Genomic DNA, 26,375 nt, shown 5'->3' with positions numbered 1-26,375 from the left:
TATCAGCAAAACTAGAATAACAATGGCCATCCCCAGCATCCCAGGAGGCACCCATCTGGTTACTGAATGGCTGCCCTTGTGGCAGCCCTGCTTTTTTTTTTTTTTTTTTTAGACAGTCTCTCACTCTGTGGCCCAGGCTGGAGTACAGTGGCATGACCTTGGCTCACTGCCTCCAGAGTTCAAGCAATTCTCCTGCCTCGGCTTCCTGAGTAGCTAGGATTACAGGCACGTGCCACCACGTCCAACTAATTTTTGTATTTTCAGTAGAGGCGGGGTTTCACCATCTTGGTCAGGCTAGTCTTGAACTCCTGACCTCGTGATCCACCCGCCTCGGCCTCCCAAAGTGCTGGGATTACAGGCATGAACCACTGTGCTCCGCCAAGCCCTCCTCTTTTAGCAGACCAGAAACCCACCCTCAGAGCAGGGCCAGGCCACATGAAGCCTGTGATTAAAACATCTGTGATAGCTGAAAGAAGAAATAAAGAAGGACTTTTGTCCTCTACCCTCTAGGCTAGCTTGTAGCACAAGCTACAGACTTGTGCTCGTGCTTGGAATGGAATCTTCAAGTACAGGGTTCCCAAACGGTAGGAATAGAAATGGTGACATGGGGGATGGATGGACATTTTAAATTTTACTGTCTAGTGCTGATTTTCTTACGTTTGGGGAAAATACAGCTAGCACAGCAAACCCATTGAGTCTACACATATTTTTGTTTAGAATGATGCTAGGTTAAAAAAAAAAAAAAAAAAAAAAAAAAAAAGGTGGAGGCCAGGCATGGTAGCTCACGTCTGTAATCCCAGCATTTTGGGAGGCCGAGGTGGGCAGATCACTTGAGGTCAGGAGTTCGTGACCAGCCTAGCCAACATGCAGAAACCCCGTCTCTACTAAAAATACGAAAATTAGCCAGGGGTGGTGGCTCGTGCCTGTAATCTCAGCTACTTGGGAGGCTAAGGCAGGAGAATCGCTTGAACCTGGGAGGCAGAGGTTGCAGTGAGTTGAGATTGTCACTGCACTCCAGCCGGGGCAACACAGCGAGACTGTTTCAAAAACAAAACAAAACAAAAAAACGTGGACCTTTGTCAGATGCTTTCCTTGCAAAACTTTTCTCCTATTCTGTAGGTTGTCTGTTTACTCTTTTGCTATTGCAGATCTTTGGTTGCATTACATCTCATTTGTCAATTTTTGCGTTTGTTGCGATTGCTTTTGGTGTCATCGTCATGAAATCTTTGCTCATTCCTACGTCCAGAATGGTATTGCCTAGGTTGTCTTTCACGGTTTTTATAGTTTGGGGTTTTACATTTAAGTTTGTAATTTATCTTAAATTAATTGTTGCATATGGTGTAAGTCAAATATCCAGCATCTATTAAGCAATTTAAACAAATTTACAAGAAAATAAACAACCCCGTTAAAAAGTGGGCAAAGGATATGAAAAGGCACTTTTTAAAAGAAGATATACATGCGGCCAACAGGTGTATGAAACAAAGCTCAACATCACTGATCATCAGAGAAATGCAAATCAAAACCACAATGAGATACCCTTTCATACCAATCAGAATGGCTGTTAGAATGGCTACTAAAAAGTAAAAAAAACTAACCACCACCAGACGCTGGTGAGGTTGTGGAGGAAAAGGAATGCTTATACACGGTTCCTGGAAGTGTAAATCAGTTCAACCATTGTGGAAAACATTGTGATGATTCCTCAAAGACCTGAAAACAGAAATACCATTCGACCGACCGATCCCATTACAAAGGAATATAAATTGTTCTATCATAAAGACACATGCACATGTATGTTTACTGCAGCACTATTTGCAATAGCGAAGACATGGAATCAGCCTAAATGCCCATCAATGGTAGACTAGATAAAGAAAATGTGGTACATATACACCATGGAATACTATATAGTTTTAAAAAAATAAAATGAGATCATATCCTTTGCAGGGACATGGATGGAGCTAGAGGCCATTATCCTTAGCAAACTAATGCAGGAACAGAAAACCAAATGCCACATGTTCTCACTTCTAAGTGGGAGCTAAATGATGAGATCACATGGACACATAGAGGGGAACAACACACACTGGGGCCTACTGGAAGGTGGAGGGTGGGAGGAGGGAGAGGATCTAGAAAAATAATGGGTACTAGGCTTAATACCTGGGTGATGAAATAATCTGTACAACAAACTCCTGTGACACGAGTTTACCTGTATAGCAAAACTGCACATGTACCCGTGAACCTAAAGTAAAAGTTTTACAAAAGGTGAACTAATTTAAAGAAATAACCAGGTGGGCCAGGCGCGGTGGCTCACGCCTGTAATCTCAGCATTTTCGAAGGCCGAGGTGGGTGGATCACCTGAGGTTGGGAGTTCGAGATCAGTCTGACCAACATGGGGAAACCCCATCTCTATTAAAAATACAAAATTAGGCCGGGCACGGTGGCTCACGCCTGTAATCCCAGCACTTTGGGGGGCCGAGGCGGGCGGATCACCTGAGGTCAGGAGATCCAGACCATCCTGGCTAACATGGTGAAACCCCGTCTCTACTAAAAAGAAAAATACAAAAAATTAGCTGGGCGCGGTGGCGGGCGCCTCTAGTCCCAGCTACTGGGGAGGCTGAGGCAGGAGAATGGCGTAAACCCGGGAGGCGGAGCTTGCAGTGAGCTGAGATCCGGCCACTGCACTCCAGCCTGGGCGACAGAGCGAGACTGCGCCAATCAATCAATCAATCAATAAAATTAGCCAGGCGTGGTGGCACATGCCTGTAATCTCAGCTACTTGAGGGGCTGAGGCACAAGAATCGCTTGAACCCGGGAGGCGGAGGTTGCAGTGAGCCGAGATCCTGTGGTTGCATGCCAGCCTGGGCGAGAAGAGCGAAAGTCCGTCTCAAAAAAAAAAAAAAAAAAAAAAAAGAAAACCAGGTAAATAACCATTCAGTTGGCACAATGATGTGACAAAAATCAACAAGGTGGCATACAAATGATTGAAGTTTTAGAAACACTGATTTACTAAGTCTCTTCACGTTAGCAATAAATAAATCAAGGACCAAAAGGGTGAAATTTAAGGTTGGTGAGAAATAAACCTGGGATTACAACTAAATCTTCTGGAGCTCCAGTGGTGGTGTCCTTCCCAGCACCCAGGCTGCCTCTCCATTCAGCTCTCTACACGAGGTATCTTCATTAGGGATCTTTTATTTTAAAATAACAGCTTTATTGAGATATAATTCATATTATCATAAAATTCACCCTTTTAAAGTGTACAATTCAGTGGGCACTGAATTAATAGATTCAGAGTGGGGCAACCACAATTTTAGAACATTTTTATCATCCTCAAAAGAAGTCCCGTATCAATTGGTAATCACTTCCCCTTCCTGCCAAACCCCTAGCAAAAATTAATCTATTTTTTGTCTCTATGGATTTGCCTATTGTGGACATTTTCATGTGAATAAAGTAATATATGGTCTTCTGTATCTGGCTTCTTTAATTTAGCTTAATGCTTTCAAAGTTCATGTTGCAGCATGTATCAGTACTTCATTTCTTAATTATGGAAGAATAATATTCCACTGTATGAATATACCACATTTAATTTCATTTAATTTTTTTTTTGAGATGGAGTTTCACTCTTGTTGCCCAGGTTGGAGTGCAATGGTGTGATCTCGACTCACCACAACTCCCGCCTCCCAGGTTCAAGCAATTCTCCTGCCTCAGCCTCCCAAGTAGCTGGGATTACAGGCATGCGCCACAGCCTGGCTAATTTTGTATTTTTAGTAGAGACAGGGTTTCTCCATTTTGGTCAGGCTGGTCTTGAACTCCTGACCTCAGGTGATCTGCCTGCCTCGGCCTCTCAAAGTGCCGGGATTATAGGCGTGAGCCACCACCCCCAGCCTACCACGTTTTATTTACCCATGTATCAGTTAATGGACACGTGGTTGGTTTGTTTTGCCATCATGAAGAATGCTGTTATGAACGCTGGTGTGCAAAATTTTATATGGAGATATGTTGTCATTTCTCCTGGGTACCTACCTAGGAGTGGAACTGCTGGGTACATGGTATGATTGGGGTTCTTGATGGTAAGCAACAGAAAATGTCTCTGGCCCCCTTGAACATAGAGGAAATTTACTAGCAGGATGGTGGAGGCTTCCAGAATCCATAAGGGAGAAGCTGAAGAGCTGGGCCTGGAAAATGGGGCAAGAGCCAGAAGGACTTCAGTGGTCAGGCAATGGAGCTGCAGGCAGCACCACCCCATAGAAATGCCTGGGCCTGGGCACTGCTGCAGCCTGTTCTTCTGGCTCTTGTCCAACATTCAAAGTCTAGGAGAGAGCCTCCAACTGGCCAAGGCTGTGAATCACTCCCCTTCTCCCCACAAGCTCGGGGCCAGGGAGACGAGTGATGGGACCACTTCAGCCCCACAGCATAAGGGAGGCATTACACAGGTGACAAGGGAGGAGCAGAGGAAGGGAGCAGAGCCACTGCCTTAAGCTCACTCTGAAGCCACAGAACCTCTGGATTTCCAGTTACATGAGCCAGGGTGACTTGGATTTTCTCTTGCTGGCAGCCAAATGCATCCTAACTGATGCAGTAGCGATTACACATAAAAGCCAACTAGAGATAGAAAAAGGCAAGGAAACCAGTGAGAAGAACTTGGGTCTAGCCCCGTTTCTGCCAGATGCCTCTCAGCCGAAGCATTTGATTTCTGAACCTCAGTTTTCTCCTTTTTTCATAGAGTTGCGAAGTAAAATGAAGGATGTAAGAGCCCTGTATAGACTGAAGTGCAAAGGACTTCCCCATAGGCTCTTATAACCAAACAAGACAGAAGCAAAAACATGGTAATAAATGAACAAACAGATGTTTTCTCAAAAGCTTTAATATTCCAGGTTCCCATTTGGCCTAAGTTTTCATGAGTTCTTTATACTTGGCAGCTGGGTGGGAGGTAGTGGGGGGTAAGAGAAGGAAACACTTTGAAGTAGAATGAGGTCAAAGCTGATCATTAAACAGCATGTAGATTTGGGGAATTTGCTTTTCCTTTTCTCTCTATTCTTAAAAAGCATTGGAGAAACTGTAGGAGGGGAAGGAAGGAGGGTGGCAGATGTTTTCCCTTCATTCTCTTATTTTATCCTTACAGCAGCCCTTGGAGGTAGGGATGATTACCTCCATTTTTCAGAGGTGGAAATGGTTCAGAAAGGCGAAGTCACCCACTGTAGGTATGAGTTTGAACTCAGTCCCAACAGATGTTAGATGCCAGGCTCTTTTCAGCACACCTCACCAACTCCCAGGAAACATACAAACATACGCCATTATATTCCATTGGGTATCTGAGCTTCAAAAATTTAAATGAAGTGTACAGAGGGTTAAGGGAAGGAATTGTTCCCTCAGGTTAACTCCAGACATTCTTTTTCCCTAAGGGAGGCAACTGTGGTATCAAAAGAACATGGCCATCTGTGTAAATACCAGGGATATCTTTAAAGAATACTCAAGAAACTGGTCACAGTGGGTGACTGTGACTTGAGGGTGGCAGGAGAAGAAACCGGGTCACTTGGGGATAGGGAAGATAAAAACTTTCTCTTCACTGTTGGCCTTTTCCTTCATTGCTTTCAATTAATAAACATTTTTAGAGCAGTTTTTGCATCACAGCAAAATTACATGGAAAGTACAGAAATGTCCCATGTCCCCCATCCCCACACATGGACAACCTCCCCCACTATCAACATTCTGCCCCAGGGGGGGTCCGTTTGTTGCAATCGATGAACCTACGTTGGCACATCATCATCGACCAACATTCATGGTTTACATTAGGGTTCACTCTTGGTGTTGTACACTCTGTGGGTTTTGACGGAAGTGTAACGACATGTATCCACCATTGTGTTATCATACACAGCCGTTTCTCTGCCCTGAGAATCCTCTATGCTCTGTCTGTTCATCCCTCCTTCCTCTCACCTCTGGCAGCCACTAATCTTTTTATTGTCTCCATAGTTTTGCCTTTTTCAGAATGTCATATAGTTGGAATAATAGAGAATGTAGCCTTTACAGATTGGCGTCTTTCACCTAGTAATAGGCATTTAACTTTCCTTCATGTCCTTTCATGGCTTGATAGTTCATGTCTTTTTAATGCTGAGTAATATTCCATTGTTTGGATGTACCACAGTTTATCCATGAACCTACTGAAGAACATCTTAGATGGTTCCAAGTTTTGACAATCATGAATAAAGCTGCTATAAATACTTGTGTGCATGTTTTGTGTGTACTTAAGTTTTCAACTCCTTTGGGTAAATATCACAGAGTACAAAATGCTGGATCATATGGTAAGATTATATTTTGTACAAAACTGCCGAACTTTCTCTTTTTTTTTTTTTTTTGCTGGAGTACAGTGGCGTGATCTTGGCTCACTGCAACTTCTACCTCCTGGGTTCAAGGGATTCTCCTGCCTCAGTCTCTGGAGTAGCTGGGATTGGAGGCATGTACCACCACGCCCAACAAATTTTTGTATTTTTATTAGAGACAGGATTTCACCATGTTGGCCAGGCTGGTCTTGAACTCTTGACCTCAGGTGATCCTCCCGCCTCGGCCTCCCAAAGTGCTGGGTTTACAGGTGTGAGCCACCATGCCCAGCCCGAACTTTCAAAATGGCTGTACCATTTTACATTCCCACAAGCATTTCATGTTGTGTTTTGGTTGGCCATTCTAATAAGTGTGTAATGCTATCTATTTTTGTTTTAATTGGTAATTTTTGAATGGCATATGAAAGTAAGCCCTTGTTGAGCATCTTCCTTCCTTTTTTTTTTTTTTGAGACAGAATATCATTGTGTTGCCCAGGCTGTAGTGCAGTGGCTATTCACAGTATTCACAGGTACAATCATAGTGCACTGTAGCCTTGAGCTCCTGGCCTCAAGCAACCCTCCTGCCTCAGCCTCTGAGTAGCTGGAACCATAGACACCATAGACACATGTGTTAGGCCATTCTTGCATTACTATAAAGAAATACCTGACACTAGGTAATTTATAAAGAAAAGAGGTTTAATTTGCTCACAGTTCTGCAAGCTTTACAGGAAGCACAGTGCTGGCATCTGCTCAGCATCTAGGGAGGCCTCAAGAAGTTTACAATCATGGTAAAAGTTAAAGGGAACCAGGCACGTCACATGGCCAGAGCAGCAGCAAGAAAGAGAGTGAGTGATTGGGGAGGTGCCACACATTTTTAAATGACCAGATCTTATGGAAACTCACTGTCACAAAGACAGCACCAAGCCAAGAGGGATCCACCCCTATGATCCAAACACCTCCCACCAAGCCCCACCTCCAGCATTGGGGATTACAATTCAACATGAGATTTGGGTGGGGACAAATATCCAAACTATATCAGCATGCACCACCACACCTGGTTTGAGCATTTTTTATACGCTTACTTGCCACCTGTATATCTTCTTTGGTAAAGTGTCTGTTCAGGTCTGTTGCCCATGTTTAAATTGTTTTTTTTTAATTGTTGAGTTTTAAGGGTTTTTTGTAAGTTTTGAATTACATTCTTTTATTTGATGTGTCTTTTGCAAATATTTTCTCCCAGTCTATGACTTTTTTCCTTATTCTGTTTTTGTTTTTTATATTTTTGAGACAGAGTCTTGCTTTGTCACCCAGGCTGGAGTGCAGTGGTGCAATCTTGGCTCACTGCAACCTCTGCCTCCAGGTTGGAGCAATTCTGCCTCAGCCTCCTGAGTAGTGGGATTTCAGGTGCGCACGACTACACCCAGCCAATTTTTGTATTTTTAGTAGAGACAGGGTTTCACCATGTTGACCAGGCTGGTCTCAAACTCCTGACCTCAGGTGATCCACCCGCCTTGGCCTCCCAAAGTGCTAGGATAACAGGTGTGAGCCACCATGCCCAGCCCCTCATTCTCTTGATACTGTCTTTCAAAGATAAGTCTTTAATTTTAATAAAGTCCAACTTATCAATTATTTCTTTCATAGATTATGTATTTTGTGTTGTATTTTAAAAGTCATCACCATACCCAAGGTCATCTAGGCTTTTTTTTTTTTTTAATCTTCTAAGAGATTTATAGTTTTGTGTTTTACATTTAGGTCTATTACCTATTACAGTTAATTGTTGTGAAGGATGTAAGCTGCGTCTAGATTTTTTTTTTTTCAGCCTGGACAACATAGGGAGACGCTGTCTCTATAAAAAATAAAAAAACTAGCTGGGCATGGTGGTGCATGCCTATAGTCCCAGCTACTTGGAAGGCTGAATTGAGAGGACTGCTTGACCCTGGGAGGTCAAGGCTGCAGTGAGCCACGATCATGCCACTGCACTCCACCCTGGACAACTAAGCAAGACTCTGTCTCAAAAAATAAAAATAATTTTTTTTTTTGTACAGATGTTTATTTGTTCTGACGTTATTTTTAAAAGACTGTCTCTGCCCTCTTGTATTGCCTTTGCTCTTTTGTCAAAGATCAGTTGATTATATTTATGTGAGTTTATTTCTGGGCTCTCTTTCTGTTCCATTGATCTATTTGTCTAGTCTTTCACCAATACCACAATGTCTTGACAACTGTAGTTTTGTAGTAAGTCTTGAAGTTTGGTAGTGCCAGTCCCCTGACTTTTTTTCTTTTTTTCTTTTTGAGACTGAGTCTCGCTCTATTGCCCAGGCTGGAGTACAATGGCGGATCTCGGCTCACTGCAACCTCTGCCTCCAGGGTTCAGGCAATTCTCGTGCCTCAGCCTCCTGGGTAGCTGGGATTACAGGTGTCTGCCACCACACCTGGCTAATTTTTGTAGTTTCAGTAGAGATGGGCTTTCACCATGTTGGCTGGTCTTGAACTCCTAACCTCAAGTGATCTGCCTGCTTCAGACTCCCAAAGTGCTGGGATTACAGGTGTGAGCCACTGTGCCTGGCTGACTTTGATTTTTTCTTCAATACTGACTTGGTAATTCTGTGTCTTTTGCCTCCCCATATAAACTTTAGACTCAGTTTGTCTACATCCACAAAATAACTTGCTGGTATTTTGATTGGATTGTGTTGACTCCATAAATTAAATTGCAAAAAACTGACATCTTGACAATATTAAGTCTTCTTATCCATGAACATAGCCCATCTTTCTATTTAGTTTTTTTTTTTTTTGATACCTTTCATCAGAATTTTGTTTTCCTCTGTAGATTTTGAATATAATTTATATTTAATTATTTCATTTTTTAATACCTACATATACAATTTATACATAAGCATTTTTATGTCTAAGGGTCTCCTGGGGGGAGTGCTAATGCAATGGTAATATGTTTTTAATTGCAAATTTTACTTGTCATATCAGCAATGGCTGGTATATAGGAAAGTGATTGACTTTTGTATATTAACTTTGTATCTTGGAGCCTTGTTATACTCAATTATTAGTTCCAGGAGATTTTTTTTTTTTGGTAAATTCTTTCAGATTTCTTACACAGACAATCATGTCATCTGTGAATTTTGGCAGTTTTTTTTCCCAATCTGTATACCTTTTACTTATTTTTCTTGTCTCGTTATATTAGTTAGAACTTCCAGTACAATGTTGAAACACAATGGTGAGAGGGGATATCCTTGCCTCCTTCCTGATCTTAGCAGGACAGCTTTAAGTTTTTCATCATTAAGTATGATGTTAACTATAGGTTTTTTGTAGATGTTTATCAAGTTGAGGAAATTACCCTGTATTTCTAGTTTGTTCTGGGTTTATTATTTTTTTAATCATGCACGGACACTGGATTTTGTCAAATGCTTTTTCTGCATCTATTGATATGATCATGTGATTTTTCTCCTTTAGCCAGTTGATGTGATAGATCATATTAATTGACTTTTGAATGTTAAACCAGCTTTGAATACATGGGATAAATCCCACTTGGTCATGGCTATAGACTGAATGTTTGTGTTCCCTAAAATTCCTATGTTGAAACTTCATCCTCATTGTGAAGGTATTTGGAAGTGGGGCTTTGGGAAGTGATTAGGGCATGTGGGCAGAAACCCCATGAATGGGATTAGTGCCCCTAAAACAGAAACCCCAGAGGCTTGTCTCTTCTGCCATGTGAGGATGTAACAAAAAGATGGCCATCTGTGAACCAGGAAGCTGGCTCTCACTAAGCACCAAATCTGCTGTCATTTTGATTTTGGACTTCCCAAATTCCAGAACTGTAAGAATAAATGTTTGCTGTTTAAGCCACCCAGTTTGTTATTTTGTTATAGCAGCCTGACTGGACTAAGACCATCATGGTGTGTAAATATTTTTATACATTGTTTGATGTGATTTGCTAATTATTATCGAGAATGTTTGTATCTATGTTCATGAGAAATATTGGTCCAAAGTTTTCTTTTCTTGTGATGGTTTTGATATTAGGGTAATGGCCTCACTGAATGATTTGGCAAGCATTCTCTCTACTTCTGTCTTTTGAAAGAGACTGTAGAGGAATGGTATTAATTTTCCTTAAATGTATAGTAGAACTCACCAATAAACCCATCTGGGCATGTCATGTTTTGTTTCAGAAGGTTATTATTTATTCAACTTCTTTAATAGATATATTCAGATTGTCTATTTTTTCCAGTGTTAAGTTTTGGCAGATTATCTCTTTCAAGAAATCGGTCCATTTCATCTAGGTTATCAAATTTGTGGGTATAGAATTGTTCATATAATTTTTATTATTCTTTTAATGTCCATGGGATCTATAGTGATGTTTCCTCGTTAATTTCTGATGTTAATAGTTTGTGTCTTCTCTTTTTCTTAGTCCGGCTAGATACTTATTGATTTTACTGATAATTTCAAAGAACCAGATTCAGGCCGGGTGCAGTGGCTCACACCTGTAATCCCAACACTTTGGGAGGCCAAGGTGGGCAGATCACTTGAGGTCGGGAGTTCAAGACCAGCCTGGCCAACATGGTAAAACCCCATCTCTACTGAAAATATAAAAATTAGCCAGGCTCAGTGTCACGTGCCTGTAGTCCCAGCTATTCAGGAGGCTGAGGCAAGAAAATCACTTGAACGTGGGAGGCAGAGGTTGAAGTGAGCCGAGATCATGCCATCTCACTCCAGCCTGGGCAGCAGAGCAAGACTCTGTCCCAAAAAGCAAAAACAAAAACAAAGAACCAGATTCTAGCTTTATTTTCTCTATTGCTTTCTGTTTTCAATTTCTTTAATTTTTGCTCTAAGTTTTATTATTTCTTTTTTTCTGCTTCCTTTGGACTTAATTTGTTCTTTTTCTAGTTTCCAAAGGTAGACACTTAGTTTTTAAAAAAATTTTTTTTGAGACAGAGTCTCACTGTCACCCAGGCTGGAGGACACTTAGATGATTGATTTTAGATATTTCTGTTTTGGTAATACATGCATTCAAAGCTATAAATGTTCCCCAAGCAGTGCTTACGCTGCATCCTACAAATTTTGATAAGTTGTATTTTCATTTGGCTTAAAATATTTTTAAATTTCTTTTGAGATTTATTCTCTAACCCGTGTGTTATTTTGAAATGTGTTGCTTACTCTCCAAGCATTTTGGTATTTTCCAGCTATCTTTGTTATTAATTTCTAATTTAAGTTTATTGTGGTCTGAGAGCAAACAATATAATTTCTATTCTTTTATATTTGTTAAGGTGTGTTTTATGGTTCAGAATGTGGTCTATCTTGATGAATGTTCCATGTGAGCTTGAGAAGAATGTGTAATCTGCTGTTAACATAGTCTACAGATGTCAATTATATCCAGTTGGTTGAAGGTGCTGTTGAGCTCAACTATGTCCTTACTGATTTTCTGCCTGCTGGATCTGTCCATTTCTAGTAGAAGGGTGCCCTTGTTCTTTGCTTCTATTTTTGTCTTCCAGTTTTTTTTTTTTTTTTTTTTTTTTTTGAGATAGGGTCTTGTTATGTTGCCCTGGCTGGAGTACAGTGGCATGATCGTAGCTCACTGTAGCCTCTATCTCCTGGGCTCAAGCCATTCTCCTGCCTCAGCCTCCTGAGTAGCTGCGACTATAGGCAGGTACCACAACACCTGGCTTTTTTTTTTTTTTTTTTTTTGGTAGAGATGAGGTGTCATTATGTTGCCCAGGCTCTTTTGTAGTTTTAACAGAGCATTTTATGTGATTCCATTTTCTCTTTCTTGGCATGTCAGTTGTCCTTCTTTTTTTTTTTTACTTGTTTTACTGGTTGCCTTAGAGTTTGAAATATCTATTTATAACTAATCCAAATCTAATTTCAGATAACATGAGTAGGGCAAGTATCTTTTTTTTTCCCCTCTGTATAAAAATAGAAATACTTTAATGTTTCTTTCTTCAAAAATTTTACTTTAAGTTCTGGGATACATGTGCAGTATGTGCAGGTTTGTTACATAGGTATACACGTGCCATGGTGGTTTGCTGGCAAGTGTCTTATAATAATGGAATATTCCTAATTCCTCTCTTCCATCCCTCACATCATTGCTGTTATTCATTTTACTTATACATATGCATATATAATAATATATATTCATTTATGTGTGCCTACATATTTGACATATGTGCATAATACAGGCATAATCAAATACACTGTTGCTATTATTATTTTTACTAAACTTCTCTGTTAGGCCAATTAAGAATAAAGAAGTAAAAGTTTTTATTTTTACCCTCACCTATTCATTGTCTGATACTCTTGTTTTCTTTGTATAGATCTGAGTTTCTGACCTACATAATTGTCCTCTCCTCTGAAAAACTTCCTTAAATATTTCTTGTAAGGCAGACCAACCAGCAACAAATTCCCTCAATTTTTGTTTGTCTGAGAAAGTTTATTTCTCCTTCACTCTTGAAGGATAATTTCACAGGGTACAGAATTCTGAGTTGGTGGATTTTTTTCTCTCAATATTCTAAATATTTCACTTCACTCTCTACATGTTTGCATGGTTTCTGGTGAGAAGTCAGAGTTCGATATAATTCTTTTATTTTTTTTGAGACGGAATCTCGCTCTGTCACTCAGGCTGGAGAGCAGTGGTGCAACCTGGGGTCACTGCAACTTCCGCACGCCAGTTTCAGCAATTCTCCTGCCTCAGCCTCCTGAGTAGCTGGGATTGCAGGTGTGTGCCACTATGTCTGACTAATTTTTGTATTTTTGGTAGAGATGGAGTTTCTCTGTGTTGGCCAGGCTGGTCTCGAACTGCCGGCCTCAAGTGATCCACCTGCCTCAACTGCTCCAAAGTGCTGGGATTACAGGTGTGAGCCACCGTGCCTGGCAAGTGTTTGATATAATTCTTGTCTTTGCTCCTCTATAGGTGTTTATTTTCCTCCCTCCGGCTTCTATTAAGATTTATTTTTAATCTTTAATTTTCTGAATTTTGAATATGATACGCCCAGGTATTTTGTTTTGTTTTTGGCATTTATTCTTCTTGCTGTTTTCTGAGATTTCTGGATCTGTGGTTGGGTGAAAAATTATCAGTCATTATTGCTTTAAATATTGCTTCTGGTTCTCTCTTCTCCTGGCATTTCCACTCTACCTATGCTACCCCGTTTGTATTTGTCCCATGGTTCCCGATATCCTTTTTTGCGTTTTTCAAAATCTTTTTTTTTCTGATTGCTTTTCACTTACGGAGTTTCTATTGTCATATCCTCAAGCTCAGAAATTTTTTTACTTAGCTGTGTCCAGTCTACTGTGAGCCCATCAAAGATATTCATTTCTGTTATTTTTTTTTTTTTGCTTTGTTTTTTAAAATTTCTAGCTATTCCTTCTTATTCTTAGAGTTTCCATCTCTCTGTTCATATTACCCATCTGTTCTTGTATGTTATCTATTTTTTTCAATAAAGCCCTTAGCATATTAATCATAGTGTTAAAAATTCCTGTTCTGATAGTTCCAATGTTCCGGCCATGTCTGACTCTGGTTCTGTTGCTTGCTCTGTCTTTTTGAACTGTGTTTTTTGTCTTTTAGTATGCTTTGTAATTTTCTGCTGAAAGGTCGACATGATGTACTAGTTAAAAGGAACCACAGTAAACAGGCCTCTAGTAATGTGGTAGTCAGATCTGTGGAAAGCAGCAGCATTCATAGTCCTACGGTTAGCTGAACTTGTCTGGCCATCAGCTTCTCTGCAGCCTTCGGATAGTTGGATCTCCTTGGACAATCTGTTCCTCATTAGATGTCCACCTCCAAAATCAGTTCCAATCCATGTTAATTAGATCTTTTTGGAGACACAGGGAAGAAGATACATATTGCATACCACACAGTAGAAACTAAACCAAATTCTTCATCAGCCACTTGTCTTCATCTTGCCTCACACATTTTTTTTTTCCCTGCCAATAATTTTGTTTCCCTTTTGTACCTCTACAACTTCTTAAAACTCATTCTGTTGTCCAGAGCAGTTCACCTGTACCCACAGCTTGGTGTCCCACTCAGAAAAACAAAGACCAAGCAGAAGCCACCTTCCCAGTTCCTGTAAGTATGTCTGTTTTGAAGTGGGACAAGGAGCAGCCTCAGCTCATCTGGTCATGTGTACACAGGGCTAATTATATGTACCCTGCAAGGATGTTGTGAGGATGAACAGAGCTAGAATTCAGGCCTACGTTTTCTGACCTCATGTTCAATGTCCCTTTCCTTAGCTATCTCAAGACAACAAAATACTGTACAGCCCTTATTCTTAGAAATTTCCCTGGCTCAAACCCTTCATTTAACTGGATTTTTGTAACATTCAACTTTTTTTTTTCTTTTTGAGACAGAGTCTCACTCTGTTGCCTGGGCCGAGGTGCAGTGGTGCGATTTTGTCTCACTTCAACCCCTGCCTCCTGGGTTCAAACGATTCTCCTGCCTCAGCCTCCCAAGTAGGTGGGACTACAGACACATGCCACCAAGCCCGGCTAATTTTTTTTTCTTTTTCTGAGATAGAATTTCGCTCTTGTTGCCTAGGCTGGAATGCAATGGCACGATCTCTGCTCACCGCAACCTCCACCTCCCGAGTTCAAGCGATTCCCCTGCTTCAGCCTCCTGAGTAGCTGGGATTACAGGCACGTGCTGCCATGCCCAGCTAATTTTGTATTTTTAGTAGAGACGGATTTCTCCATGTTGGTCAGGCTGGTCTCAAACTCGCAACCTCAGGTGATCCGCCTGCCTCGGCCTCCCAAAGTGCTGGGATAACAGGTGTGAGGCATTTTTGTATTTTTAGTAGAGATGGGGTTTTGCCATGTTGGCCAGGCTGGTCTTGAATTCCTGACCTCAGGTGATCCACCAAGCCCGGCCTGTAACATTCAACTTTTGGAAGAGACAAAGAATTAGCCAGGAATGTAAAAATAAAAATTCGATTTCTAGAACATGTGTCAGGGTCAGTACAAATGTACCCCTCTAATTCTCTCTGTATCTGTGATGCCAGTCCACAAGACTTGAATTTAGAGTGATGATGCCTGAAGCAGAGTGACATTCTCCATCATGAAAGAGAGATATTACTATGTTCACTGACCCCTACTTAGGCAAGAATGTGGGCAGAGATGTTTCAAAAATCATGGGCAAGTCTTGAGATGTGATGAGGCTTTCTTCCTAGCCTGGTTTCCCACCTCCTCCCAGGAAGGGAAGGAGATCAGGGTGACTGAGCCTATCAACGAGGTCTGCAGAGGAGGCAAACGGCCATGGCAGTCAGCATCAGGGTTAGGAGTAGAGCGTGTGTTAGTTTCCTAGAGCTGCTATAGCAAAGTATCACAAACTTGCTGCCTTAAAACAACAGAAATGTACTCTTTCACAATTCTGGAGGCTGGAAGTCTGAAATCAATATGTTGGCAGGGCTGTGCTCTCTCTGAAAGCTCTAGGAGATCCGTAAGTGCTTCTTCGTAGCTTCCTTGGCATTCCTTGGCTTGTAGATGCCTGACCCCCATCTCTGCCTCCCTCATCACACAGAGGTCTTCCTGCGTGTGTCTGTTATCTCTTCTTATAAGGACGCCCATCATTGGATCAGGACCCACCCATCTTAATTAATTACTTCTGCAAAGATCCTATTTCCAAATAAAGCCCCATTCACAGTCCTGGGGGTTAGGACTTCAATGTATTTTTTGGGGGGAACAAAATTCAGCCCACAATAGAGTGCTCTTTCTATCTTTCATGTTTGTCAGCAGAAGAATCTGCCGAAATGATTTGGCAGCTAGGACAGAAGGTGACTGAAGTGACTGAAGGAAGGTGAACTTGTGAGGAGGCAACGTCCACATTTCTGAAAATGGGGCACTGGAGGCTTTGTGAGCCAACTGAACCTTTAATCTCTTCCCCCATCCCTGGCATAGGCAGATTTTCAAAACTGCCATCTGAAGTATAGGATACTTGCTAGTCTTCATCTGACCCGTAACTTCAAAATAAATCCTGGCAAAGTGGCCCATTCATCATTCATAAGGTGCAGTTTCACCAGCTAGTTAACATTCCCTTCCCAGGTAGACGTGTGTGTAATTCATTCCAGTATTTGAGGCAGATCTCCCAGAATTCTGCTCAGATTTATTGTCAAATAACTGTTCGGTAAAACTGCGTCTTTTGCTGACTCGGGCCTGGCAGGAAGAGTTGCCACAAGCACGGAGCTCTGGCATCGATTTGTGACTTCCCCGCGGGAGAACCTCAGGGGTGGAAGCCCACAGGCTTGATTGCCTTCTTAGATTAATATTTAATAGGATGACCGCCCCCATCCACCCTGCCAGCCCGGATCAGTGCCACAAGTCAAGGCTTGGCCTTGCTGTGCACAAGGGCTGTGAGGAAGATCTGGCAAAATTTTAATTAACTGAAGATAAACATACATAGGGAGCGTTAGTCCATTAGCTGGCACCACCACCCAGAGAGAAAAGGCCTCACTAATCACATGCCACAGCAGGTGAAATGACCTGCAGACCTGCAGCGTCCATTTGCTTTCAAATTAAAAAACATATTTTTGAAATAAATACTCATGGGGCCCTGCTCATCATGTCGTTTCCCCTGAAAAGCAGGAAATCTGGGATGCTAATGAGCAACGCTTTCAATATTTTAGCCCAAGAAAGCTGAAAACACAAGTGCAGCAAAACAAGGCTGGGATTGCCCTTCCTTTGGAGGAGGGAGGAAAGTTGGACAGGAAACCAGGGAAAGGCAATCAGAAATGGAGGACTCAGCCCTGTGGAAAAATACAAATAATATAGTCGGCCTGGGAAGAAGTAACTGGATCTAGAAATCAGGCGTGGCAGAGGTACCCATTTGCTCAGAGGCAAGGAATCAGCAAGGTTAGATCGTAGAATAAGTCCGTAATTCTCCAACCTTTGGATTACAAGATGGCCAAGAAATAGGGATAGAGCTTGAGTTTACAATATTCTAGAAGGAAAATTTTATATAATTTGGTCAGACAGTGGGTACTTCTTTACTCATTAGGCTATATATTCATCACTTAATATGTTACAAGTGCCATTTCAGGTCTGGGGAGGTAGCAGTGAAGGAGACTTAACAAGTCTCTGCTGTCGTGTGGCTTACTTCCTAGAAGGGGGAGGCAGATAACAAATACCCAAGAAAATATCAGGTGGCATCTAAGTCAGAGACCTGAACGGTGAGAAAGCGCTGGCCATGCAGAGATCAGGGGAGGGTATTCTAGGGAATAGCAAGTACAAAGGCCCTAAGGAAGGTAAGAGCTCGGCCTGTTGAAGGAATGAAGTGTGGCTGGCACTCAGTGAGAAAGGAGAAGAGGAGAAGAAAAGAGTAAGTGGGGCAAGGTACAGAATATTGGGTTTTATTCCAAGTGCACTTATTCATATGAAACTTGTCATTCCCACTAGATTACAAGCTTCAAGAGGGCCGCGACTCTCTCTTACTCACTCAACACCTAGTTTGCATTCCAGGGCATCTACTCGCTGCCTTCTCTTTTTCTTTGAGGCTGGTCGTCTTCTGGCCCTTCTGCAGTATGGTGAGCCAGCCTCCACGATGACTTCCAATGACCCTTGCCACCTTTTGTAATCCCCTTTCACATTGAATCAGGGCTGGACCTTTGTGGCCAGTAAAAGAGGGTAGAACTGATAGTGTATGATGTTCAAGGCTAGGTTATAAAAGTCATTCCAGCACCCACCTTGGTCTCTTGGATTTCTTGCTCTGGGGGAGGCCAGCTGCCATGGGAACACTCAGGCAGCAATGTGGAGAGGCCCACATGGAGAGGAACTGAGTCCCTGGACAAGAGCCAGCAACCAATTTGTCATTCATGTGTATGAGCCACCTTGGAAGTGGATCCTCCTATCCTAGTAAAGCCTTCAGATGATTGTAGCCCCAGCTGATATATTATTGCAAGCGCATGAGAGACCTTGAGCCAGAACTGCCCAGCAGAGACCTCCTTAAATTCCTAAACAGCAGAAACCATGAGAGATGGTAAATTATTATGTTAAGCTGTTAAATTTTGGGTGATTTGTTACACATCCTTAAGAACCCAGAACGCATAGTATAGGGTCATGTATGAAGTAATGGGATGAAAACGACTATGAGAAACTGCTTAAAAGGGATCCTTTTCACAGATCAGGGAACTCCTAAGACAAGGGGCAGGCTCACATCATTCCTTGGGGACATCTAAGAGTCAGGTCTGAATGAAAGATCATTGGTGAGGTCATTTAAAAATAAATGTGGCCCTTTCCTCTGGCTGGCAGTGCGTAGGCCGCACCATGCCTAGAGTTACTGTAAAAGACATGGACCAGCAGGAGTTCGTCAGAGCTCTGGCAGCCTTTCTCAAAAAGTCCGTGAAGCTGAAAGTCCCCAGATGGGTGGCCGAGCACGAAGAGCTTGCTCCCTGTGATGAGAACTGGTTCTGCACACGAGCTGCTTCCACGGCGCGGCACCTGTACCTCCGGGGTGGCGCTGGGGTTGACTCCCTGACTAAGATCAATGGGGGACGTCAAAGAAATGGCGCCATGCCCAGCCACTTCAGCCAAGGCTTCAAGAGTGTGGCCCACCGGGTCCTCTAAGCCCTGGCGGGGCTGAAAATGGTGGAAGAGGGCCAAGATGGGGGCTGCAAACTGACACCTTGGGGACGGAGAGATGTGGACAGAATTGCCGGAGAGATGGCAGTTGCCAACAGGAAGCATTAGAACAAACCATGCCAGGTTAAATAAATTGCCTCGTTTGTAAAAATAAATAAATAAATAAATAAATGTGGAGGGCAGAATTTATCCATTATTATCCCTTGTGAAGGAGACAAAAGCCAGGGGACTCAAAGTATATAAGAACCTAGAACCTGTGTAACTTCCCTAGGTTTGTTGTTTTTGTTACCCTGGTCTTGTTATCCAGGGTGAAAAGCTCTTGAATGTTTGTCTGGGGTAACAAAGAAAAGGGGAGAGAGTTTAGGAAACAGGAATTGCCCCACTCCAAAGCTGCTTCAGCGGGTAGCTACCGGAAGAGGAAAGCAGGCCTTGGGACTTGCTGAGGGAATCAAGTTGAAGATAGAGAGCCTGACTGGGACTGAGGCAGGCCCCCGGGCTAAGAGTTGAAAGGCCACTGCCCACTGTGTTGAATGAATTGAGCCGGGTTCAGTCATTTCCTGGGGCATAGGCATATCTGCCACCTTCCAAATCTGTCTTCTCCAAGAGAATCTTCCTCTTGTCGGAGCTGCTACCTTGCAGGTGAAAATGTGAAGTAATCTCCAACAGCTGTGGGAGGTGAATGTCCAGCAAAGTATTTATCCTCAAACAACCCCCTCCTGGAACATTTGTCTGGCTATGTATTTCTGTAATTAATTGATGTTGTTCAGTTAAGGTCTATTAAATTCTTGTCTGAAAATAAATGTTATCTAGAACTCCATGTGTTAAAACAATAAAAGCAGTGCTGTTCCAGTTAAGGTGGGAACGGGAAAGGGGTGCTGAGTCCCGCTTCCCCTCAGCTTTGCCTCATCCATCCACCCCACTTAGTATCCCCAGGGCCTTTCCTAGGAGCCCCAGCATTCTGAAAATCATAGTTTGAAAACAACAGATTGAGGATATTATGGCACCTGCTACATCGTTTTATAATAATCTGCTATTTATGATTATTTACGCCACTGTTTTCTTCCACTACTGCAAATAAACAGATTCATCTTCCTCAGATACCATCTCATCATGTGTTTCTCATGCTTAAGGCCTCTAGGAAGATTCTGCTTCTCAGAAATTCAAGTCAGAGGGGCTTAAAGATGGCTGGTACTTGCCTCCTCCATAAAGAAGAACCTAAATAGTGAGTAGATAATCACATTTCAAATAGGTCATCCAAAAAAGAATGCTGGGATTCAACAGAGAAGTGTCAGGAAACATCTAAGGCAAGGAATAAAAGGGAAGCAAGGCAGTCTCCTCAGCCAGGATCAGCTAGGAGTCTGTAGAGACTCCCCAGTGTGGGGAAAAGGGAAGTGAGAGATGCCTCATGGTCCATATTCTTACCATGGACTCCTGCAGTCCTAGCCATGGTACAGCCCCTGACCCATGGGGACCCTGAGACTAAAACAGAGAGCTTCCTAGAGATCACGCAATGGCGCTGCCCCAGAGTGGGAGTTCACACTGGATTCCACACACCCCTAAGGCATCAGCAGCTCCTGTAAGGTGCTATTTTGAGAGCCCAACACCAGACTCTCCCTGGGGCCCAGCAGTGCCTGCATCTCCATGGCCCTAGTGCCCACTGAGATTCCCCATCTACAGCTACCACCACAGCTGGCTGCTGCCACTGAGGCTGAAGTGCAGGCCACTGGCTGTGACCCCACTCCCTCCAGAAGCAGAGCCGCTGCACATTTTCACACCCCTAGACAGAATCCTCTGCCCATAGCTGTTGTTACTACGCTGCTGGGGCTACAGTGTGAGTGAAAGGGCTGCTGCCGTTAGGTCTGAAGCATAAGCCAAGCTTGCCTACATATAACTGCTGCCACTGAAAACAACTTCGCCCTTCCCAGGAGCAGGGCCATAATGCAGTTGCTGCTGCCCCCAACTTAAGCATTCTGCTGGGGGTCTGGGGATCACTCTGTTTCTGCCTACCACAGCCAGTGCCAGTACGCACCATTGTTGTGGGGAGCTGACTACAAGCCTGCTCAGGCTGGTTTTCCCCTAATCCATGCCAGAGCACACCGTCTGTGGGCCTGAGGTTCATCCAGCCCAGTCCACTAGTGTCAGCACCTGAACACTCCTCCTGGGGGCCTGAGGTTGGCCCCACCCACCCTTCCACTACCTCCACAGCTGGCACTTACTTGCACACAACACCTGCAGACCTGGAGACTAGACTGCCCAGCCCATTGCAGCCACTGCCAACACCACTGCATACTGCTTGGGACCCAGAGAATTGTCTCACCACTGCCACTGCCGTCACTCACAACATGCCTACTGTCCAGGTTCCTGAAAAGCCTGGCAGCCAACCACTGCCATCAGCATATGAACAAGCCACCTGGAAGCCCAAGAATCAGCATGCTTGGACCTGCTAACATTGGTGCCAGCATATGCCACCCTGGGGCTTAAGGACAGACACACTCAGCCTACCACTGTCACCATTAGGTCCCAAAGACTGGCCCACTTGGGGTCCCAGTCCCCAGCAATATGTCACCACAGCCTCCACTAATGACCTCATCCTAAGCCACTGAAGAAACCACAGACATCACTAACACTGCCTACAGTCATAGAAATCATAATCAGACTACATTACTGAACACACCCCCAAAGTTCCCTACACACATAGATACATATTCAGGAAAAAGTCCTCCCCTATGAAAGCAAATTCAAAAACTGGAAGAAGCAACTGTTACACCAAATGCACAGATGCCAATATAAGTACACAGGAAACATGAAAAGCAAGGAAATATGACACTTACAAAGGAAAATAATAATTCTCCAGTAACATATAAATAAAAAAGAAATTTATAAAATCCTAAAAAAAGAATTCAAAATATTGATTTTAAAGAGGCTCAGTGAGATACAGGAGAATACTGAAAAATACAAAGAAATCAGAAAAACAATTCAAGGTATGAATGAGAAATTTACCAAAGAAATAGTTATCATAAAAGAACCAACCAGAAATTATGAAACTAAAGAATTCACTGAATGAAATATAAACTACAGTTGAACACTTCAACAATAGACTACATCAAGGAGAAGAAAGGAGCTTCAAATATGAAGACGGGTCTTCTGAAATAAACCAGTCAGACAAAAATAAAGAAAAAAAATTTTAAAATATTAGCAAAGCTTATGTGACATACAGGACACCATAAAGTGACCAAATAGTCAAAATTTCAGAGTCCTAGAAGGTGAAGAGAAAACGAAAGTTAACAAAATAATAGATGAAAACTGTCCAAGTCTAGCAAGAAAGCTAGACATCCAGATACAAGAGACTAAGAAATTCCCAAATAGATACAATGCAAAAACATATTCTCCACAGCACATTACAGTTAAACTGTCAAAAGTCAAAGACAAAGAATTCTAAAAACAGCAAAAGCATCTAGTCACTTTTTGGGAACAGGCTCCCCCAAATCTGGCCATAAACTGGCCCCCAAACTGGCCATAAACAAAATATCTGCAGCACTGTGACATGTTCGTGATGGCCATGACATCCATGCTGGAAGGTTGTGGGTTTACGGGAATGAGGGCAGGGAACACCTGGCCCACCCAGGGCAGAAAACCCACTTAAAGGCATTCTTAAACCACAAACAATAGCATGAGTGATTTGTGCCTTAAGGACATGCTCCTGCTGCAGATAACCAGCCAAACTCAACCCTTTATTTCGGCCCATTCCTTTGTTTCCCATAAGGAATACTTTTAGTTAATCTATATTCTATAGAAACAATGCTTATCACTGGCTTGCTGTTAATAAATATGTAGGTGAATCTCTGTTGGAGGCTCTCATCTCTGAAGGCTGTGAGACCCCTGGTTTCCCACTCCACACCTCTGCATTTCTGTGTGTGTGTCTTTAATTCCTCTAGTGCTGCTAAGTTAGGGTCTCCCCAACCGAGGTGGTCTCAGCAGTCACTTATAAAGGAACTCCCATCAGACTAACAGCAGATTTTTGGCAAAAACCTTACAGGCCAGGAGAGAATGGGATGATATATTTAAAGTGCTGAAAGAAAAAAAAAATGGTCAGTGAAGGATACTATAACCAGCAAAGTTATCCTTCATAAGTGAAGGAAAAATGAAGTCTTTCCCAGACAAGCAAAAGTTTAGGAAATTCATCACTAGATCAGTCATACAAGAAATGCTTAAGGAAATTCTACACTCAGTAGTGAAAGAAATATATCTACCATCATGAAAACACATAAAAATATAAAACCCACAGATAGAGTCAACTCAAACAAGAAAAAGACTCAAATGTTATCGCTACAGAAAAACCACCAAACCACAGTGATAAACAATAAAAGAGAAATAAAGGAACAAAGGATACACAAAATAACCAGAAATATATTAATAAAATGACAGAAATAAGTCCCCACATATCAAAAATAACTTTGAATGTAAATGAATTAAACTTTCCACTGAAAAGATACAGACTGACCGAATGGAGAAAAAAACATGACCCAACTAAATGCTGCCTAAAAGAAATTCATCTCACACATAGACACATGTAGACTACAAGTAAAGGAATGAAAAAATATATCCTATACAAATGAAAACCAGAAGTGAGCAGAAGTAGCTATACTTATATCAGATAAAACAGACTTTAAGTCAAAAACAGTCAATAAAGACAAAGATCACTGTATAATAATAGAGGGATCAGTTAAGCAAGAAGATATAACAATTCTAAACATATATGCACCCAACACTGGAACACCCAGATATAAAAGTAAATATTATTAGATTTAAAGGGAGAGAGAGATTCCAAGACAATGATAGTTGGGGATTTCAACACTTCATTCTCAGCATTAAACAGATCATCTAGACAGACGATTAACAGAAAAAAAATTTAAACTACATACTAGATCAAATGGACTGCCGGATATTTACAGAACATTTCCCCCAGTAACTACAGAATACATATTCTTCTCAACAGCACACAAAACATTTTTTCAGGATAGATGATATGTTAAGACATAAAACAAGTATCGAACATTTTTTCTTTTTTTTTTTTTTTAGACAGAGTCTCAATCTGTTGCCCAGGCTGGAATGCAGTGGTGCGATCTCGACTCACTGCAACCTCTGCTTTCCAGGTTCACCCCATTCTCCTACCGAGTAGCTGGGACTACAGGTGCCTGCCACAACACCTGGCTGATTTTTTGTGTTTTTGGTAGAGACAGGGTTTCACCATGTTAGCCAGGATGGTCTAGATCTCCTGACCTCGTGATCCGCCCGCCTCAGCCTCTCAAAGTGCTGGGATTACAGGCATGAGCCACTGCACCCAGCCCGAAAAATTTTTAAACTTTGAAATTATATGAAGTGTCTTCTCAGACTACAATGGAATAAAAGTAGAAATTAATAACAAGAGGAACTTTGGAAACTGAACAAATACATGGAAATTAAATAATATGCCCCTGAATGACAACTGGGCCAGGGAAGAAATAAAAACATTTCTTGAAACAAATGAAAATAGAAACACACACAATATACCAAAACCTGTGGGATACAGCAAAAGCAGTGCTAAGAGGGAAGATTATAGCAATAAGTGCCTGCAGCAAATAAGTAGAAAGATTTCAAATAAACAATCTTATAATGCACCTCAAGGACTAGAAAAGCAAGGACAAACCGAATCCAAAATTAGTAGAAGGAAAGAAATAATAAAGATCAAAGCAGAATTAAACACAATAGATACAAAAACAAAACAAAAACCCAAAACACCAAAGGATCAATGAAACAAAAGTTATGTTATTGAAAATATAAAAAAAATTGATAAATCACTTGCTGGATTAACCAAGAAAAAAGACAGAAGATCCAAATAAACAAAATCAGAAATGAAAAAGAAGACATTACAACTGATAAGACAGAAATACAAAAGATAATCAGAGACTATTATGAAGAACGATATACTATCAAACTGGAAAACTGAGAGTAAACGGACATATTCCTGGGACACATATAGCCTACTAAGAATTGAATCAGAAATGTTAAAAGAGAAACTTCAGTCGAATTAAATTTAAAGTTTAATTGAACAATGAACAATTTATGAATCAGGCAGCCCCCATAATCACAGCAGATTCAGGAGACTCCAGGGATGCCTTTTGGTCAGAACAAATTTATAGACAGAGCAGGTGCAGTGGCTCATGCCTGTAATCCTAGCACTTTGGGAGGCCAAGGTGGGAGGATCATTTGAGGTCAGGAGATTGAGACCACCCTGACCAACATGGTGAAACCCCGTCTCTACTAAAGAAAAAAAAAAAAAAAAAAATTAGCTGGGCTTGGTGGTGGGCACCTGTAATCCCAGCTACTCAAGAGGCTGAGGCAAGAGAACCACTTGAACCCAGGAGGCAGAGGTTGCAGTGAGCCGAGATTGTGCCACTGCACTCCAGCCTGGGCAACAGAGCGAGACTGTGTCTCAAAAAAAAAAAAAAAACGTACAGACACAAAAAGGGAAATGACATACAGAAATTGGAAGTGAGGTACAGAAGCAACTGGATTGGTTACAGGTTGGCATTTGCCATATTTGAACAGAGTACGAACACTTAGCAGTCTATGAGTGGTTGAAATATGTCCACTGGGATTGGCCAAGACTCAGCTATTGTTACAGGCATATACTCCTAAGTTAAGTTTTCAATCTTGTCTGCCTATTAAGCTAGGTTACAGTTCATCCACAAGGCCTCAAATATAGAAGTATGGAGTCCTTTTCAGGCCATAGTTTGCTTTAACAGGAAGAAATAGAAAATCCTGAACAGATTAATAACAAGTAATGAAGTCAAAGCAGTAATAAAAACTCTCCCCACAAAAGAAAAAAGCTCTGGACTGAATGGCTTCACTGCTGAATTCTACTAAACCTTCGAACAGAAATTAACACCAATTCTCCAAACTATTTCAGAAAATTGAAAAGGAGAAACCTCTCCCAACTAATTCTATGAATCCAGCATTACCCTGTTACCAAAACCAGACAAAGATGCAACAAAATTAAAAAAAGAAGGAAACTATGAGTCAATATATCTGATGAATACAGATGCAAAAATCTTCAACAAAATATTAGCAAATTGAATCCAAAAACACATTTTAAAAAACACACTATGACAAAATGGGATTTATCCTAGGGATGCAAGTATGGTTCAACAAATGCAAATCAATAAATGTGATACATGACATCTACAGTGAAGGATAAAAGCCATATGATCATCTTAATATATGCAGAAAAAACATTTGATAAAAATTCAACATCCTTTCATGATAAAAACTCTCAACAAAATAGGCACAGAAGGAACATACCTCAACAAATTAAAGGCCATATATGACAAACTCACAACATTATACAGAATGGGGAAAAACTGAAGGCCTTTCCTCTAAGAACTGAAATAAGATGAGGATGCCCACTCTCACCACTCCTGTTCAGCATAGGAGTGAAAGTCCTAGCCAGAGCAATCGGGCAAGAGAAAGAAAGAA

The 26,375-nt window shown here is 41.8% G+C and overlaps 1 pseudogene; it reads left to right on the top strand.

The window, feature by feature from the left end:
- The first annotated feature begins 18,518 nt into the window (after nucleotides 1–18,518).
- LOC111556013 lies at nucleotides 18,519–18,968 on the top strand (annotated as a pseudogene).
- Nucleotides 18,969–26,375: the final 7,407 nt, after the last annotated feature.

Source organism: Piliocolobus tephrosceles, chromosome 1 (genome assembly GCF_002776525.5).
Source record: "Piliocolobus tephrosceles isolate RC106 chromosome 1, ASM277652v3, whole genome shotgun sequence".
Lineage (NCBI taxonomy): Eukaryota > Metazoa > Chordata > Mammalia > Primates > Cercopithecidae > Piliocolobus > Piliocolobus tephrosceles.
Note: the sequence above shows the minus strand (reverse complement) of the source record. Positions and strands in the feature narration are given on the sequence as shown.